Source organism: Dermacentor silvarum, chromosome 4, assembly GCF_013339745.2.
Source record: "Dermacentor silvarum isolate Dsil-2018 chromosome 4, BIME_Dsil_1.4, whole genome shotgun sequence".
In the NCBI taxonomy this organism is placed as follows: Eukaryota; Metazoa; Arthropoda; class Arachnida; order Ixodida; family Ixodidae; genus Dermacentor; species Dermacentor silvarum.
Genome location: NC_051157.2, coordinates 224,355,403 through 224,375,708, shown reverse-complemented (window position 1 = coordinate 224,375,708; position 20,306 = coordinate 224,355,403). Strand labels below are relative to the sequence as shown.

Below are 20,306 nucleotides of genomic sequence, written 5' to 3'. Positions count from 1 at the left end.
ATAAACCTTTCTAACCTGTCATTGGCAAGTGGGTAGAATACACCTGACTCATCATGCAGTAAGTTAAAATTCCAAGGCAATACATGGGCTCTAAGAGATGCCATAGCGGCAGGCTCTGGATTAATTTTGACTGCCTGGAAGTTCCTCGGCATGTATCTAAACTCAAGTACACAACCGCATTTGCATTCTGCACTCACAGAAATGCAACTACATCTGGGAATCAGACCCGCAACTTTGCACTCATGAAGCACTATTGCCACTGAGCCACCATGACTTGTTGTATTATTTAGCTGCTGTGACTCGCAGTACAGGAAAAACTGCTACACAAGTTTCCTCAGGGTTAAATTATGTTCGTGATGGCTCACACAATTAATTCCTTTATCTATCAACTTCGGCAGTCCCACCAGGTTCTGTGTTAAGGAGGAGGAATAAACTTTTCTTGTAGAACCAGCACTTTATGATGACCGGCCCTAAGCCTCCCATGAGGGGACGTCGAGGGCTTGCCTCGCCGCCGCCTCACAGGCGTGCTGGGTCGCCCAGATTTGGTCGTCGAGGGCGGAGCTCCGCAGAGCCTTACGCAGCCTCGACAAGAGGGTCGTGGTGTTAATATGTGTTAATATGCGGGCACTCCCACAGCATTTTTTTCGGGCACTCCCGCATATGCTGTGGGAGTGCCCGCATATGCTGGGCACTCCCACAGCATATGCGGAAGCATAGCCGGGTGAGTGCCACAGCAACGGCAGTTGGGGGTACTGTAAACTTCAGGGAATATAAGGTGGAGGCGGGCGGGTGAAGGGTACATATTTGTTTGTAGTAGACGCAGGGCGGGCTCTGGATTAATTTTGACTGCCTGGAGGTTCCTCGGCATGTATCTTAACTCAAGTACACAACCGCATTTGCATTCTGCGCTCACAGGAATGCAACTACATCTGGGAATCAGACCCGCACCTTTGCACTCGTGAAGCGCTGAAGCCAGCGCTTCACGAGTGCAAACCACGAACCTTCCCCCCACCTCACCCCAAGTTCTGTGTTAAGGCATTTGTTTTTTTAGTGACTTTGTAAAGCGCATATATTGTTCAAGAGCGTTGTATGCAGACATCAAACTTTCTTTAGGGGAGAAATATGATGCCTTAATGTAAATTGCGCAAGTACATGCTTGTTGTCTTGCTGAATCTTGAATCACCTGCATGCGAATTCTGCTTAAACAATTGTTCTGTTCAGCACCAAGCTAAACAGTATGGACAATGACGGTAGGTTAGCTGGCCTACCTTTCACTAGAGCAAACTGTGCGATGACATGGGCATGCTATGAATGCTCTCAATGCATTAGGTGTGAGCTAAGTATACTCTTGAGGATGACAATGTATTTTTCAAAGTTTGATCCTGTATGCCTTTTACCTGACCTTTGTGGAAATTTGCCTCCATCACCTGGAATACCGTTGGTTTTACTACTTCCAAAATAATTTAATGTGCTCACTTTGTTTCCTTGCTTTACAGTAGCCTTTTATGAGGCCAGATTCACTGCAACCACGAACATTTGGTGTATACCACTCAATGGGTGTTTTAAATACCGTGAAATATTCATTCATTTGAGGTTCACAATGTAATAGAGCTGTCGCCTCTTAATTTTGTGGTGTGTTGGCTCAGCTTCGACGGTGCTGATTTTTTTGTAGATATGTGATAAAACATAAGATTTGTTGTACATTTTACTTGCAGCAAAATGCATTGTATTTCAATGTTGACGTACTTAGTTTGTGGGTCTGACCTCGCATCAATTTTTTCATCTTTGACTTTGTGGACTACCACTCTATTTTTTTCGATTTCTGAATATGTATTGCCTATTTTTCTGACATGCACCATCACCAAACCCTTTAAATATTTGTGAGTACATCGCAGATATAAATATTGTACAATTATAACCCTGTAGCGAAGATGTTGCATACAAGGCATTTGTCAGCTAAACTGCAGCAGTGACATACAAGGATAGCTGATCCCATTGAAGAGTTTTATTAAAGGTACCAATACTATGTGTGATATAGTTTACTTTGTATAACATTATTGTATACAAATGTCCTGTTGCATACAAGTATGCTGACTTATACTGATACCATAGAGCAGTGGCACAATAAGTTTTCCTACTTGCTGTTCATTATCTTTTGTGTATACTCTGCAATGTACTTCATTTGTATTATGAATGTGAAATACATTATATATTATATTATAAATTTGTGTAAAATCTTCTGGCTTCTATAGGTGCAATAAACATTGAATAAAGAATGAAACAATTACTGTTGTCATAAAAATGTGTTTTCCAGAGTACAAGCATACCAGCAACACAATGAATCCACAAGTGCAAATGAATGCTGCCATTTTTCCCTTGCCGCTATATGTATTCAGTTTTCATGCCATTTCACACTAGCAGAGAGAAGGGTCCCCCTGGCAGTGTTTGACTCTAGGACATAATTCTGCTGTGAAGCTATACTCACATTCGAAAACAGCTGAATAAACTCTAGATAATGCACAAATTCCGTCCATTTGCTTTACTACATAACGATAGTGGATCCCCGAGGCGCGTTGATCAACAGCGTCGTCGCACCATACAATCGTAGAAAATAGTGCACGCAAATATGAATAAACGGCGACGACTTCGGCGTTTAGAATGCAGGCTAATGCTATTTATTTTTCTCAAAACAAAAGACGCACAGCAGAGCTAGGTTTCTTGTTGCATTTTCGCTTAGTGGACTAAGCGAAAATGCGCCAAAAGCGTCCTTCAAAACATCTCGTTTCTTCCTAGGTGCAAGACAGTGGGACAAAAATTAGCACGATAATACGCACCGCAGTTTAAGGTGCACAACAGCTGATTTGACGAAACTTGAGTACGAGGGAAAAATAGACGACACTCAGGCGTGTGGACGGGTTTCGAGCCGCGAGCGCTGGCAACTCCACTAACCGCGGTGGTAAGCGCAAGTGACGTCTTGAAAATTTTCTGTCTTCGTGAGTCAGGCGCCCCAGTCTTGCTCCACGTTTCAAGGCATCGCATTTGAAGCGAAGAACGACGCGCGCAGTAGCAGAAAACCCCCACCCGCATACGGGCCTCCAAGCCGGTGACGGCAGGCGCCACTAAAAGTTACCACGTACCAAACAATCACGAATGTTCCGGCAACCTTGTGGGCCTTTTCCGCCCCACAAGGCACCGCGCACGGGGCCCCTGAGAGAAGGAGGGGTGGCTTCAGAGGAGGTTGGCTTGCCGAGGCTAGCGGAATCACGTGACGCTCCCTCCTAGTATTTTTTACCTCCATGGGTTCAACAGTGAAAACTCTGCACCCTGGAAGCATCCGATTGATGTTGGCCGCCCCGCAGGATGTGGAAAAATAGCTGATCGGAGCAACCACGAGCGTGCCGGACCCGAGGAAGCTGAAGAGGGAACGCGCACGGATCGGTCAGTTGTCGCCTCTGGAATAAACGACCGTCTCACGTCTGTGGAGCAGTTCTTTCGCTGCAGGCGCCGCATGCTCAGATGTGGCCTATTTCAAACTGCAGCCCCGAGCGCGACGTTGCATCGTTCTGAACATGAATATTGGCCTCTGCACGTCCGGCACCGAGCCTACCATGTTGGACGCCTTCAAAGGCAGCCACTACCTATTATAGTGCTTTCAAGTGTTCTCAAGCAGACACATGAAGAGGGAAAACCAACTTACTTAATCAGAACCGCAGCGCAGGTGGGACTTTGGTTTTTAGCTTGCTTCGGCACGTCCGAAGACGCGACCGCTGTGTCCACGTGATCTCTCATACCACGTCACGCCGATGGCGGCGCCAGCTTTTCAGTGGTGGAGCTCACCCCCAATACTCTAGCCACCATAGCCGTTTTTCACGAGCGCCCCATGGGCAGCGCTGGTTTCCCATAAAGAAGTACGAGGTTTGGTTTGATGTAATAGTTCAGCGGAAATCCGCTAGGTGGAGATAAGTAATTAAAGAGAAACTGAGACATCCACCCAAATGTAGCAATTCGCTACTATGGAAACCCAACCGGGTTCCTCGAAAGAAAGCCTCGCAGTTGAAGAAAAATTCGTCCTGGTCCGGGACTCGAACCCGGGACCACCGCCTTTCCGGGGCAGCCGGGTTCGAGTCCCGGACCAGGACGAATTTTTCTTCAACTGCGAGGCTTTCTTTCGAGGAACCCGGTTGGGTTTCCATAGTAGCGAATTGCTACATTTGGGTGGATGTCTCAGTTTCTCTTTAATGAGGTTTGGTTTGTAAGGCTGCAACGAAGAGAGCCACACAATATTCTCAAAATTGTAATATCTGCCAGGAGATTAAAGAGCTTGCCGTAAGGAACTGTGGCAGGAGTAAAATGTATTTGAAAAGGTGCGTACATGCACGAGGGGTTCGTGGCAGCCTATTGCTCCGTTTATAATTCACCATCCATAGAAGGCTTTTAATATCTCGAACGATCAGAGCACTGCTGGACGCGGCACCTCTAGCCTTTCCTACAATAATTACTAGAAGGAACTCTCACGCCGCGATCATCCTGGGAATTTTGGATAGTATGTAGATTTGTCTGTTGTTCGTGCTTGTGGATTCAGACGTTCTTATTACGCTTTGCCTGCCTTCATTGTCCTTATTTGCAAAGCAACCTACAGATTTCTAAATGCAGAAGACTCTGCGAACGCGCATAATCTCTACTAATTGCAGCAGCTCAGCCTGTCGCCAAATGTGTTCTACGCCGCTTATCGATGCATGCGTCCGTGGCGTAATAATATTCTGCGCTAGACTGTTCGCAAGGTTTATCTAATTATTTATAACGCAGTACTTTGCCGACCTTAAGTGCAAGATGCAGAAGTCAAAGATAATGTTCAATAGCCTGGCAAGGGAAGGATCGCCAGTCAGCCTCTAGAGTCTGTAAAGGAGTACGTTTGTCAATTACTCACAGGGGACCCTGATCATGAGAAGGAAATTTACAGAAGAATAAAATTGGGTTGGAGTGCATACGGCAGGCATTGCCAAATCCTGACTGGGAGCTTACCACTGTCGCTGAAAAGAAAAGTGTACAATGATTGCATTCTACCGGTGCTAACATATGGGGCAGAAACTTGGAGGTTAACAAAGAAGCTCGAGAACAAGTTAAGGACCGCACAAAGAGCGATGGAACGAAAAATGCTAGGCGTAACGCTAAGAGACAAGAAGAGAGCAGTGTGGATCAGAGAGCAAATGATATTCTAACAGACATTAAGAGAAAAAGAATGGAGCTGGGCAGGCCGTAGGATGGATAACTGGTGGACCATTGGAGTTACAGAATGGTTACCAAGAGAATGCAAGCGCAGTCGAGGACGGCAGAAAACTAGGTGGAGTGATAAAGTTGGGAAATTTGCAGGCGCAAGTTGTAATCAGTTAGCGCAAGACAGGGGTAATTGGAGATCGCACGGAGAGGCGAGAGTCGTCCTGCAGTGGACATAAAATATGGGCCGATGATGACATTGCTCATGAAGTCACGAAGTCCTCTTAAAAGACGAAGTTTAAGCAAATCCACCATGGCTGAATTGCCGCCCCGCTTGCAGCAGCCGTAGCCAGAGTTCCCTCCAGTCCGGCGGGGTCTCCACTTTTCAAGGAGCCCCACATCGGCAGGTCAACTATAGCACTCCGGCACCCATTCGACAAGCGCTGAAGGTGAGTAGTGCCTTGTGCGGGGTAATTCTAACTCTCCAATTTTTTAAATAACTGAATCGCAATTAATCGGTTTATGTGACCTGAGCAAAAACATGAAATCATATCTTGTGGTACTGCTGCATGCACTTCCCCGAGGCACTGCACATGACCGTCACCACCTTTGTTCGACTAAGATCCATGACACAGCACGCTGTTTCATGACCCACCTGAGCGTGAATGAAGCTCGCGAATTAGTGACTTCTTTAAGTTACCAGTTAATCATAACTCGTTTAGTTATGCATAATGAGTGCTGTGTTTTATTTATACTAAAGACGCATGCATTTTTTTACACTTTTGTAGGGATGCAGGCGTGAAACCATGAAATATATTGCTGTTGTGCCTGAGGTTGTCAGTGAAGCAAGGCAACTAATGCACTGTGTTGCAACTAGACTTATTTGCTTTGAGTTCACATATCTTTTTACCTCCCGAGTTATTTTTGAAACAGCTAGACGTTTCCAAAATGCCAATTTTTTTTAAGTGCTTCAGTGAATCGGCACATTAAATAAGTGGCCGAAATACACTCAGAATAATATATTTATTTGAATTTTGTTTAATTCTGGAGAAAGTTGTCTTCACTACACTGCTTGAAGTTGGCTTTTTCAGCGCCAATAAAGTGAACGAAAAGTGTATATATAAACCAGGTGTGTTCAAAAAGAAACCCAACTTTCGAAATAGCGCACCAACCGGCAGAGGGAGCGCGCTGCGGCTACTGAGCGATAGGGATGCACGATAGGCTAAATGTAATGAGCATAGATGAATATGGCTCCAGAAGTCTAGGTAGTAATCACAAACGTATTCATCATCATCATCAGCCTATATTTATGTCCACTGCAGGACGAAGGCCTCTCCCTGCGATCTCCAATTACCCCTGTCTTGCGCTAGCGTATTCCAACTTGCGCCTGCGAATTTCCTAACCTCATCATCCCACCTGACTTTCTGCCGTCCTTGACTGCGCTTCCCTTCTCTTGGTATCCATTCCGTAACCCTAATGGTCCACCGGTTATCCATCCTACGCATTACATGGCCTGCCCAGCTCCATTTCTTCCGCTTAATGTCAACTAGAATATCTTCTACCCCCGTTTGTTCTCTGATCCACACCGCTCTCTTCCTGTCTCTTAACGTTACTCCTAAGGTTTTTCGTTCCATTGCTCTTTGTGCGGTCCTTAACTTGTTCTCGAGCTTCTTTGTTAACCTCCAAGTTTCTGCCCCGTATGTTAGCACCGGTAGAATGCAATGATTGTACACTTTTCTTTTCAACGACAGTGGTAAGCTCCCAGTCAGGATTTGGCAATGCCTGCCGTTTGCACTCCAACCTAATTTTATTCTTCTGTAAATTTCTTTCTCATGATCAGGGTCCCCTGTGAGTAATTGACCTAGATAAACATATTCCTTTACAGATTCTAGAGGCTGACTGGCGATCCTGAATTCTTGTTCGCTTGCCAGGCTATTGAACATTATCTTTGTCTTCTGCATATTCATCTTCAACCCAATTCTTGCACTTTCTCGATGAAGGTCCTCAATCATTTGTTGTAATTCCTCTCCATTGTTGCTCAATAGGACAATGTCATCTGCAAACCGAAGGTTGTTGAGATATTCGCCATCGATCCTCACTCCTAATTCTTCCCAGTCTAAGAGCTTGAATACTTCTTCTAAGCATGCAGTGAATAGCATTGGAGAGATTGTGTCTCCTTGCCTGACCCCTTTCTTGATAGGTATCTTTCTACTTTTCTTGTGGAGAACCAAGGTAGCTGTGGAATCCTTGTAGATATTTGCCAAGATATTCACGTATGCCTCCTCCACTCCATGATTACGCAATGCCTCTATGACTGCTGATATCTCTACTGAATCGAATGCCTTTTCATAATCTATGAAAGCCATATAGAGAGGTTGATTGTACTGCGCAGATTTCTCGATTACCTGATTGATGGCATGGATATGGTCCATCGTAGAATATCCCTTCCTGAAGCCAGCCTGTTCTCTTGGTTGACTGAAGTCAAGTGTTGTCCTGATTCTATTGGAAATTATCTTGGTGAATATTTTATACAATACTGAAAGCAAGCTAATGGGTCTGTAATTCTTCAATTCTTTAACGTCTCCCTTCTTATGGATAAGTATAATGTTGGCGTTCAAACGTATTAAGGTGAGTTTTAGAAGGGAAATGAAAGTAGGTAGGAGGCAAGATGAACAACCAGGTAGGATATTTTACTCGGAAAAGCAGGTTGAAATAGCAACCCAGCAAATTGAGGAAGTAATTTCAGAGGATACAAAAACAGAATGGACATATGCAAATTTAACAGGACTATTTGAGCTAGAGCTTACTAAGGTACGAGTCAGGACAAAAGGGAACAGAAGACGTAAACCCAAGAGCTGGTGGGATGAGGAGGTTAAGAAGGCCATAGAGAAACGTCAGGAAGCATCCAGGGAACACAGATATTCAAAGCAGAGGGGTGAACCAGAAGCTGATGTAGGCAAAAAATGGAATAACTTCTTAAACTGTAGAAGGGGAGCATCCAATTTGATCAATGAGAAGATCAGAAGAAAGGGGAGCCAATGGTTGTCAGAAGTAAACAAAAAGGATAGAAAAGCAGCGAAGAAATTTTGGAAACATCTCAACTCCTTGAGTAATGAGACTAGCCTAGAGCAGAGGTTTATAGTTACAGCTCAAGGTGTTCGACTAGAGGGAGATGAGGCAATGGAACATATAAGAACAATGATGACAGAAAAATTTAAAGAACAAAACATAGCATGTGCTCAATCAGGTGAGGATGGACTAGTCAGTGCAGTGGCTCCACTGGCACAAAGCGAGTGGGAAAGGGCAGAGAAGAGGGTTCCTAGTAGCACGTCGACAGGTCCTGATGGCATCCCAATTATCTAAGAAAAGCATCCCAAAATCTAAGAAAGCATTAAGAGAGGCAGTGAGCAAAATGATAATGGACGGTAAAGCCCCCGACGGGTGGAGACTGAGCAGGATGAGCATGATATATAAGGGAAAGGGGGACAAAGCCGACATAAACAACTACCGTCCCATAACAGTGACGTCAGTGGTTTACAGGGTGGTGATGCAGATTATAAAGGACAGACTGCAGGCATGGGTGGAGAGCGAGGAGGTGCTGGGGGAACTACAAAATGGGTTCCGAAAACAAAGAAGGTTAGAAGATAATCTGTTCTCATTGACACAGTGTATTGAAATAGCAGAAAAGGAACACAGGCCCCTATGGCTTGCCTTTCTGGATATCAAGGGAGCCTATGACAGTGTAATCCAAAAGGATTTGTGGGACATACTGGGCACTCTAGAGGTGGAAGATGGAGTAAGAAATCTTTTAAAAGATATCTATAAAAGTAACAAGGTGCTTATAAAATGGGAAAACAAGGTATCTGGGCCTATAGAGATACAGCAGGGGCTTAGGCAGGGGTGCCCTCTGTCACCTCTGTTGTTCATGCTGTATTTACAAGGATTAGAGAAAAAATTAGAGAGGAGCGGACTTGGCTTCAACCTTTCCTATTTCAAGCAAGGAGAATGGATTAAACAGTCATTACCAGGACTGATGTATGCGGATGACATTGTACTTATGGCTGACAGCAAGGAAGACTTGCAGAGATTAATGGACATCTGTGGTAAAGAGGGAGATAGCTTAGGTTTGAAGTTTAGTAAAGAAAAATCAGCAGTCATGACTTTTAATGATAATCAGGGCAGCAAGCATGAGCAAGCACGGCCGCAGCGTCTGCTGACGTTTCTGTCGTGTGAGGTTGCAGACGTGATAGCCCGCATGGAAAAAGAAGAATCAGAAGACTATGACAAAGTCTAGTCTTCTGAAAAAGTAGAGGTTATCGGCGGAAAGTTCAGGGAGGCCGACAAGGCCAGAAACGATTCCTATGTCGATTTCACGTACTCGTTGATGGCCAATAAGAAGGAGTGGCTAAAAGGATCCAGAGCTTTTGGTGACCACGACAAAGTGGTAGAGTGTTTTGGGCTGGAACAATTATTCCGCCGACTGCCTGAAAACATAAGGTATCGGATGCAGGATAGGGCAGGCGTAGAGACAGTCGCAAGGGTGGCAGAGCCTGCTGAGGAATATGTATCGTGCTGGGGCCCCGAAAGCAAAGAGGTGCTCAGGAAGGAGAATAGATTCAAATCCGACAAGCAAGAGCGTTGGTCAAGGTCGAGACAGTATAAAGGAAAGGAGAAAGCGGAGTCAGCGACCAGTAATGACGAGAAGAACAGAGAGGGAAAGGAGGAGCCACCAGAACTTAAGGCTGCGCAACAAAAGAAGGCTTTCGAAGCTAGAAAGCCAGTTGTGTGCTTTAACTGCCAAGAGACAGGACATATTGCCCTCGGTTGCAGAAATCCAAAAGTTGTCTTTTTGTCAGTGAGCAATACCGATGACAATATGAGATTGTTAGAACCGTACATTCGGAATCTCGTAGTGAATGACAAGCCTTGTCGCGTACTCTGGGACTCAGCCGCCACGATGGATGTCGTTCATCCCTCATACGTAGAACAAAGTCAGTTTACAGGAGAATGTGCTTGGATAAAGCAAGCAGCAGAGGCTAACAGTCTTTGTCTACCAGTAGCCAGAGTCCGCGTTGAGGGTCCTTTCGGAACACTTAACACAGAAGCCGCCATGTCAGTGCACCTTCCACCGCAATATTCATATTTGTTTTCAAACAAATCCGAAGAGTTGTTGCGGAGCAGAGGAGTCGTTTTCATCGCAGAAATAGTGCAAGCTCTAACCAGATCAAAGGCACGACAACTCACGGTAAAGGTAGCATGCGCAAGCCCAGCACAGGAGGACACAGCCTTACACAAGGAACCCTTAGAGAGCGCCAATGAGGTTACCAGTGAAAGCGAGGTCGTTGAAGGCACGTCGGCTAAAGAACAGGCCACCACACTTAGTCAGGAAGAGGCGGCAGTTGTGAGAGTGAACGGGGAACCTGTAGTATCTCGGGAAACGGAATGCAGGCGAAAGTTGCTAAACGTAACAACTTGCACTTTGGTTACTGAGCAAGAAAGGGACCCCACTCTTCGGAACCTTAAGCACAACGGTGAGGCAGGGACCGCTAAGAAAAACATAATGTTCCAAAAGAGGGCAGGCATTCTCTATCGAAGGTATCGCGACAGAAAAGGAGTCCAGTTTGATCAACTAGTAGTGCCACAGCGTTACCGCCAGGATCTGCTGCACTTGGTGCATGGGGACCTTTGGTCCGGACACCTTGGCATTCGAAAAACCAAGGACCGCTTGTTGCAGGAATTCTACTGGCCCGGGTGCTTTCGGGAAATAGAAGCACTCGTAAAAAGCTGCGACACGTGCCAACGCATTGGAAGGCCCGGGGACAAGGCTAAAGCCCCCATGAAACTTGTTCCAATAATTACGGAGCCGTTTCGCAGACTTGTAATAGATACAGTAGGACCTTTGCCCGCAACTCAGTCCGGCTACCGCCACATTCTTACGGTACTGTGCCCCGCAACTAAGTTCCCTGAAGCAGTGCCCTTGAAAGAGCTAAGCTCGGTCAAGATCGTGAACGCGCTGTTGTCCATCTTTTCGCGAGTCGGTTTCCCAGCGGAAATTCAATCGGACCAAGGAATCGTTTTCATGAGCGCCCTAACCTCGACATTTCTGGAAAAATGCAGTATCAAAGTTATCCATAGTTCGGTATACCATCCCCAGTCCAATGCCGTAGAAAAGGTTCACTCAGTCATGAAGCGTCTGTTGCGACCCATGTGTGATGAGTGCAAAACATATTGAGCACACTGCTTACCAGCAGCTATGTTCGTCCTTCGAACCGCCCCGCATGAGTCGACAGTGTTTTCATCGGCGGAGTTAGTCTATGGTCGTTCCCTGCGATCGCCACTCCGGATCATTCGGGAAGCCTGGGAGGGCCGGGCTGACGATCCATCTGTCGTTGAATACGTGCTAGATTTGTTAGATCGGCTGCACACGACGCAAGGGTTGACAGGACGAGAAATGTGCAGAGTCCAAGGTAATGCCAAGCTTTACTACGACAGAACGGCTTGGGCGCGACGCTTCGAGGTAGGAGATCAGGTAATGATAATACGTCCCTCACCAAAAAAACAAGCTGCAAGTTCAGTGGGAAGGACCCGCTGACATTGTTTCGAAATTATCTGACACGAACTACATGGGAACAGTTCCGGGTAAGAGAAGAACTCATCAGGTATACCACAGCAATTTACTGAAGCCCTATCGGCAAAGTAAACCGTCGTAAACATGTCCCTTAACATGCGAGAGGAAATGCCGCTTGACTTTCCAGAGTTGGCGCCAGCAACGGAAGCAAGCGTAGGCAAAACCATAGATAACCTCGTACAGCAAGCCGAGCTCGATCTCCATCAGAAGACGGAGCTGCGGGAACTCATGTATGAGTACGGAGATAGGTTTTCGGACAAGCCGGGACTGACGACCGCAGTTGTCCATGATATTGAACTAACCTCATCAGAGCCTGTGCGTTCGAAGGCTTATCGCGTTTCACCACGCCAGCGTGAGGTCATGGCTGCGGAAATAACAAAGATGTTGAAGCTAGGCGTAATAGAACCGGGAGAGAGTGATTATACTTCACCTCTTATCCTAGTTGAGGTACCCGAAAAAGAACCGCAGCCTTGTATTGATTACCGCAGGCTTAACCTGATCACGAAGGATCAAACCTATCCTACACCTCATATCGAAGAAAGGCTTGAGAAAGTGAGCAGCGCCAATTTTATCTCTACACTAGACTTAGTAAGGGGTTATTGGCAGGTACCGTTGACAGACCAGGCGAGTAGGTATGCCGCTTTTATTTCTCCATTGGGAACGTTTTGACCAAAGGTCCTGAGCTTTGGATTGAAAAACGCTCCCTATTGTTTCTCTAGCCTTATGGACCGGGTGTTGCGTGGTATAGAGAATTTTGCGCTGCCGTATCTCGATGATATGGCGATTTTTCGGCATCATGGGCAGAACATCTGACGCATCTGCGAGCCGTACTGGCCCGGCTACGCGAAGCTAACTTAACTGCCAAAGCGACAAAGTGCCAATTGGGGCGTGCCAAAGTAGCCTACCTGGGTCATGTGATTGGTCAAGGCCGCCACCGGCCTTCCGAGGTCAAACTAGCTGCGATCGAAAGTTTTCCACAACCTCGCACTAAACCGGATATTCGGTCATTTCTCAGAGTAGCTGGATATTACCAAATATATATACCGCGTTACTCCGATGTTGCAAGCGCTCTGACAGATGCGCTGAGAAAAACAGAACCACAAACCATACAGTGGGACGAAGCCAAGGAAAGGGCTTTCTGTACACTGAAGAGGGCTCTGGCAAGCCAACCAGTGTTAAGCGCACCGGATTATTCTAAGCCGTTCATTGTTCAGTGCAACGCGAGTGATCGTGGAATGGGTGTTGTGCTTTGTCAAAAGATGACGAGGAGCACCCTGTGCTCTTTGCCAGTAGGAAGCTCACTACTCGCGAGGAAGCATACAGTGCTTCTGAAAAAGAATGTGCCTGCATTGTGTGGGTGGTGCAGAAGCTAGCCTGTTACATTGCGGGTTCGAGGTTCACCATCGAGACAGACCACTGTCCTCTTACGTGGCTGCAATCAATGTCCCCCAAAAACGCCCGTCTCTTGCGCTGGAGCTTAGCACTTAGACGGTGCTTCCGCTGCCAGAGGGTGCCAGAGCAGCGAAAGCCGACGAGCGACCTCAGCACGGATAAACTCCTTTATCTGGCAAAGTAGGGAGTCCATTTCAGGAGCAGTGGCCATGCTTGCGAGGGTTTCGTTGGACACAGGTGGGCGCCGCATGCGAAGACGCTGTCTGCAGAGCTGGTCGAAACTCTGCCATAGCTCAATGACCTGAGAAACAGTGCCTGGTTTCTTTGACAGCAGCATATGAAAGGCATCATTGGAAATGCCCTTCATGATGTGACGTACCTTGTCCGCCTCCGCCATCGTCGGGTTGACACGGCAGCAGAGGTCGATGATGTCCTCTATGTAGCTGGTGAACGTTTCACCAGTTTGCTAGGATCGGCACCAGTTTGCGCACGCCGGGGCAGCCGAAAACTTCTGCGATGGTGGTTCTGAAGCTAGCCCATGTGCAGAGATCGGCTTCGTGGTGTTTGAACCACAGCTTGGTGAAGCTCGATAAATAGAAGATCACGTTGTTGAGCTAGAGGAGATCGTCCCATTTGTTTGGTGTTGCTGGCTCGTTCATACGATTCCAGCCGATCTTCAACGTCTTTCTCATCGGTGCCGCTGAAGATGTCAGGATCCCGCTGACTCTGGGCACCGGCACATACGATGGCTGGTGTAAACGGTGGGGATGTCGGGCTGGGGTCGTCAGGCAAGACGGACGGCAGAGTTCGGGTGCGTAATTCCAGGTTGGGGGAAAACCGCAACACCTCCACCAGAATCTAATGTGAACACGGGTCAAGAGTGCAGCAGGCAGCGTGTCTCAACCAGAGCAGCTCAGGCAATCTCGAGCTCGCGAATATATATATATATATATTACGTTATATTTTCGAATATATATATATATGTATTACGTTTATATGTGTCACAAGCACGAATTAAAGCGAGGTGCACTCTGAGGTTGGAAATTTCGTTATATTCGTACAAACATGGTAATTAGCTACGCGAATATTAGTCGTCGCCATGTTTTAAAGGAAAGAAGATTTGAAATCATCAATTATCATGGCGATGGCCTCCACAGTAATTTGGCCTCCACAGTTGCGAAACAATACAAGCACTGCAGTGGAAGTTTGATAACATCTAAAGCAAAACCAAGCATAAGCTTCTAGATAAAGAAAGATCTTAAGAACTGCTAGAAATCTCTCTTGTCCAAAAGCACAACACACCACTACATTGTTTTTAAATCCGCGAACCACCATTAAAATCTTAAGAATGCCATCCTCATAGTCCTTCTGGCTCATCCAATTCATTTCAATGATACAAAAAGATGAACAAAGATACACAAAGTTGCAGGAATAATCCAGCAGAGTCAAAAAGCTATTTGCTCTTAATCAGATTTCATTATTTCTGCGTAGATTTTTCTTTATGACAAAGCTTCAGTATAGTCATGTAACACTCCCTGCTAAGGCATCACCCAGAAAGAATCATCCAACTGGCATTGTGCTGCAGAGGTGTCAAGCGTGTCGTCATGAGTAGAGTTAAGAGGTGAAAGGAAGACAAGGGTGACACGAACAAGCGTCAACATCCAAATGAATTTTACTGAGGCATCTCAATCCATGCATTAGCAGCTACTCAATTCCTTTACAGCAAAGGCAAGCTTTATCAGCTGTCTTTTTAACGGGAGAATGCTAATCTATTCCCACAAAATGTGCACTGTACAGAACCTATCAGTTAAATATTGAATTTTAGGATGAGGTGAGACAGATTACACTGAGTGCAAAATAGTTGTGCTTTTTGGCCTGTACTTACCGATGAGACAGCTTGCTGTTAGCAGCAAGCTGTCTCATCGGTAAGTACAGGCCAAAAAGCACAACTCCCTTAAAGCTAACATTAAAATGGAAGCACCTCCACAAAAGAACATGCGTTCAAAGCTATTCCATTACTTAATTTACTTTGCCTCAGGACTGTTGGGCTAGCTGGTCTTGCATAATTATGGTAAATTAGCGCAAATTATTGCACGGACACAAAGTGGACAAGGAAGGGTGCTGTTTATTCTCATGCCACCCACCGATATTTGTACAATTTGACACAAGGTGGACAAGGAAGGGTGCTGTTTATTCTCATGCCACCCACCGATATTTGTACAATTTGTTGTGCATGCGCGCCATCGAATCAATGCATCACAAGGGAAAAAACCGCGACACAAGGCTCACGCATATCAAAGAGTGGCTTGCACGAATTCATACTCGGCAAGCTTATTGAAGCTTCGCTGGGCCCTTTCTTAGGTGTTCAAAATTCTTGGACATTCATCGATGAATTGATCCCCCAATCACTGATGCCACTTACCGAGCGAGGAGCTATGAATTTTGAATACGCAAGGGAATCATTCCACAGGAGGCCTTTTAGGAGCGTTAAGCCTTCTTGGAATGCTGTGAAGAGATTGCAAAATTTTAAAGTCCGAGTTGTGGCAACAAGCCCGCTTGTTTCAGGACTGCTTGCGAGTGTTGTGCTATACGGACCACCACGAGTGGCTGGCGGTGAGAACGCTTTGCAACTCTAGCGGCTCGGTCAATTGAGAATAGGTGGCAGCAGATTCTGAGTACTTAGCTGAGGCTCACAAAGAAGTCGAGTTCCCAAGCCAGTCGCGGCTTTGGGAATGGCCCCTCTGCCAGGTAACATTTCACATTTGTTAGAGAAGGGACCTAAATTTGATTTACCTCCAAGCGTTCCTACCCATGACCCAATCAAATGAATCAAGACTTGTCATCAAGGCCAAGTCATGGTAACAGGGAACGCTGTCTACTGGAAGGAGTTGACGGCCTCCTCAAGTGCCACCCACAAGGGACAGGGTGACAGACAGAGTGGTTTCTTTCTTCAAAGAAAATGATGCTCCTCTAAGCTGATAAGGAAGGCAGTTTTGTGATGATGCCGAGAGCTATGTTTAGTGAGGTTGTAGTTAAATCTAAGTTTATTTATTTTTCCAAAAGTCTAGAGCTTAACCGGCTTGCCGATGAGACACGTAGTAGTAAGGGTGGTAGCTTGAATGTATTTTTCACTACCAAAACGCAGAAGCTAGAGATTCCCTTTCAAACTGTGAGTGAAGGGGGGCATGGCAACGAGTTTCTTTTGAAGATATCATGTAAGCTCAATCCAGAAGACTCCTTTCGCATCAACAACTCGTGCGAAGTTGCTGAGTTTATTAAGTGTACTCGAAAAGTAGACAGAGCGTTTTTTGTGGACATAGATCCTTTCTATTCCAAACAAGCTCTTAGCTTTCATGGAAGCCTGCGTTGAAGAAAACGGGAAGTGGAGTTTTCAGGATATTACCGGCCCGTCACTGGAAAACTTTTTAACCTTGATAGAATTTTATCTTAGCATCACTTTTATTTTTTTGGATGAGCAGCTTTTTCTTGCAGTGTCAGGATGTGTCTAGCTCCTTTACATAGTATAGCAGTAGAAATAAAGTTGTTTACTATACTACTATGCAGGGGCTTCGGAAGTATATATTGCTACACGCGTGTGGTATGTGTGAGGGCAACAATTATGTCGCATCGCGTAGTTCACCTCTATCTATATATTCCAGCCGTTTCAACAAGCCATTTAGATAGGATGCAACTTGCTTTGTCAGCCGTTTTTAATGAGCATAGGTCAGTTTCCTTGCCTAAAGTAAAGGCACGTGCGGTGCAACTTTGCAAGAACCTGGGTCTTGATAAACTGCGCAAAGGTATCGAAAAATCTGATGGCATGTCATTAGATGTATTCTTCAGTGCCAAAACACACAAGGAGGGGATACTTTTTAGAGTCATCATTTCAGAGCAAGGCACGTGGCAAAAGCAAGTCGCGTCCTATCTATAAATGGCATGTTGAAACGGCTGGAAATAAGATCCATTTCTGGTAAAGAATTCTAATGAAGTGATTGAATTTGTGAAGGCCCACGCAGACGTTGGATGAAAGCCTTTTCAGTTGATGTGACAGATCTATATTATTCCTTGCCACATGATGATTTGTTACGTTGCGTCGAGGAATGCATTGATGAATACGGATCCGTTAAGTTTTCCTGTGAAGCTGGTATCTCCGTCGACAATTTTCTAGAAATGCTTAACTTTTATCTCTGTTCGACATTCATTCAATGGAATAGCATTCCCTTGTTATAAAAGAAAGGAGTCTGTATCGGCTCCTGTCTTGCACCGGTGTTAAGTGATTTGTTCCTAGCAAATATTTACTGTGGCCTGCCCCATCGCCTAGAATATTTTAGAAAATGCGTGAACATTTATAGATATGTAGATGATTTCATTGTGTTCCTGGATTGCTCCTTTGAGCAGCTACAAAAAGAGTGTGATGACATCGTATCGGTTATACGCAATTGTCTTTCTCCCCTTGTTGTGACTGTTGAAATGCCTGCTAACGGAACCATTAGGTTCCTAGACGTGAAATTTACGTTTACCGATCACCGCACATGTTGGTGTTATGCACCCAGAGCTAACAAAGCGCTTTTAGCATTTCATTATAACCATTCTAAATTGATAAAACGTAGCATTACTAAGATGTGCTTCAATAACGCACTTGATAAGTCTTGCTGCCATTTAGTGCCATCCAGCTTCAACGAACAAGTTTCAAGGCTTTTAAAGTCCGTTTACCCAACTGATGTGCTGGTGTCAGTCGCAGAAGGTGTCCTGCGACGCAAGAAAACCGGTGTTGGTTCTTCCAACGCGAATGTTAGGCCTCCTTTTCAGAAGCGTAATGTAGCAGTTATCCCTTATGTCCATCAAGTGTCGCACAATCTGAAGAAACTAGCTGCTCGGGACAATGTGCAAGTTGTTTTCTCAGCACCTAGCAAGCTGGGTAGGTTATGTAGGACTACTGACCCGACTGAGAAAGTAAAGAAAAGCTGCAAAAAGCAACACAAGAATGTGTTCACTGAGTGCCAGATCGGGCGTCGTTTATCGCATTCCGTTGAAGTGCAGCCGATGTTACGTTGGGCAGACGGGACGCTGCGTGAATGAACGGCTCAAGGAGCATAACTACAAAGTTAACAAAACGCCTTCAGATGGGTTTCTAGCTATTCACTGCCATACCTGTGGGTGTCTCCCTCTCTTTGACAAAACGCTTATAGTTGGAAGTAGCAAATGTGAACTAACCCGTCTAATAATCGAGAGTGAGCAGATAAACTATCATGGTGACTCTTGTATTAGTAAGACTTCCCTAGCGTTGAGTGACAAGGAACTTGCTTTTTTGCGAATGTACAAGTACACTTTCATTGCTGTTTGCACGCCCTGTTTTGCCACCCTGCTCCCCGCGAGCAATATGGCTCACGTGGTCGGTGACGTACTTCCATGGCCACTGTTCGGCGTGGTCAAGGCAATAAACTTCATTGTGAGTAGCGCCTGTGTGTTCGTACGTCTCCTTCTTTGTCCTCGTCCTTAATAAGCGCTGAAATACTGCCTTACATCCCCAGCTTCTATTTTAAATGTTTTTTAAATGGTCAACTCGGGCAAGGGTTGGTTTTCACGCACGAGAGTCCTTACATTGAAGCTCAGCGCTGACCACGTGTGTTAGGCGTCCTTTCCATGTCGAAGAAAGGGCTTCTGCCACTTGACTCTGCCCATTGTGAAAAGGCCGTGGCACTATCAGCACTCTGCGTGCCAACATCGCATGCAGGAATTTCCAGGTAGGACTTCCCTACGACAGCCATTCTTGGTGTTTCACTCTGGCCGTAGTTCCACCTGGTGGCCAGCACTGAAATAGCGTCTTTCGTAAAGCAGTGTGGTGTTTGCGTGATGCATGCCCCTAAAAGTATGGAACCATGATGGCATCGCCAACACCCTCTTATCAGTGGGAGAGAGTCGGTGCAGATCTGTGTCAAATTAATGGACAAACGTATCTTGTCGTAGTAGATATCTTTCACGCTGCCCAGAAGTAGACATTCTTCCGTCTACACAGTCTGCTACTGTGATATACAAACTAAAGTCCATTTTTGCTAGACATGGTGTTCCTGAATGTATGGTGACCGACAATGGTCCCCAGTTTGTGAGAACAGAGTTCGAGCAATTTGCCAAATCATATGGCTTCCGTCATGTTAACTCGAGGCCGAGGCACCCCCAGAAAAACGAAGTAGAGCGTATGGTACAGACGGTTAAGCATCTCATTTTGAAATCGAATGACCCTTACTTGGCCTTATTGTTCTGGTGTTTTAGAAGTCAGCAAAGCGGAGATCCTAATGAATACAAGGCTCAGGACTCGAGTCCAAATGCTGCCTCAGCACCGTACTCCAGGACAGTGCACCCTTCTGTGGCTGATATTTCTGTCAAGCATTGCGGGGCAACAACATGCACGCTATTCTCGCTGTGAGTTTTTGCAGTGAAGCTGTCTATGGCAAGGGTTCTGTGCATTTCTCGTGTCCGTCAACAGATCTGCGTGAGCAAAAACTCAGCTCCCGAATTTGATGCAAAATCGCTTCATTCTATGCAAAAGCTTATACGTCTTGTCTCTTGGATATGAATTTTCAGTAGATTAGTTATCAACAGGCACCATTTTCAAAATCAGTGGACTCTCAGGTAGATAATAAGGGTTTCTCGAAGATTTGCCGCTGTGCGACCCGCGTCGGTCATGTGTACGCTTGCAACGCCCTCCCTTTGTCGTCGTTCCAAGCATTTGCGTGCTTAGTGTCCTTCCAGTCTCCCGGCGTGGCGGTCCCATCGCGCGTCTAGTTTCCTCCGGCTCCCCGCGGTGGCGGTAGTCTTCCACGCGAATGTATGCCGCCGATCAATACCACTGATCAAAATAAAAGTGTGTGTGCGAGTGTCTTTCTTCGGGATGATCGCCGTCGCCGCTCAAGAGAAATAAAAGTTGCTCATACCTTTGATCTAAATTCTGTGCCACTTCTGTCATGTGCTAAACGCTGCGCTGGTAATTCTATCTTCATAGCAGTGAAATGGCGCGTGATTTTTTTATTTGGTGGCTGTACTGAAACCGGTGTCACACGGCCACTTTCGATCG

The 20,306-nt window shown here is 45.9% G+C and overlaps 1 protein-coding gene across 4 annotated transcripts in view; it reads right to left on the bottom strand.

Moving 5' to 3' along the window:
- Positions 1–20,306, bottom strand: part of LOC119451007 (transmembrane protein 53-A) — a 222,925-nt gene that overhangs the window by 110,719 nt on the left and 91,900 nt on the right. The window lies entirely within an intron of this gene.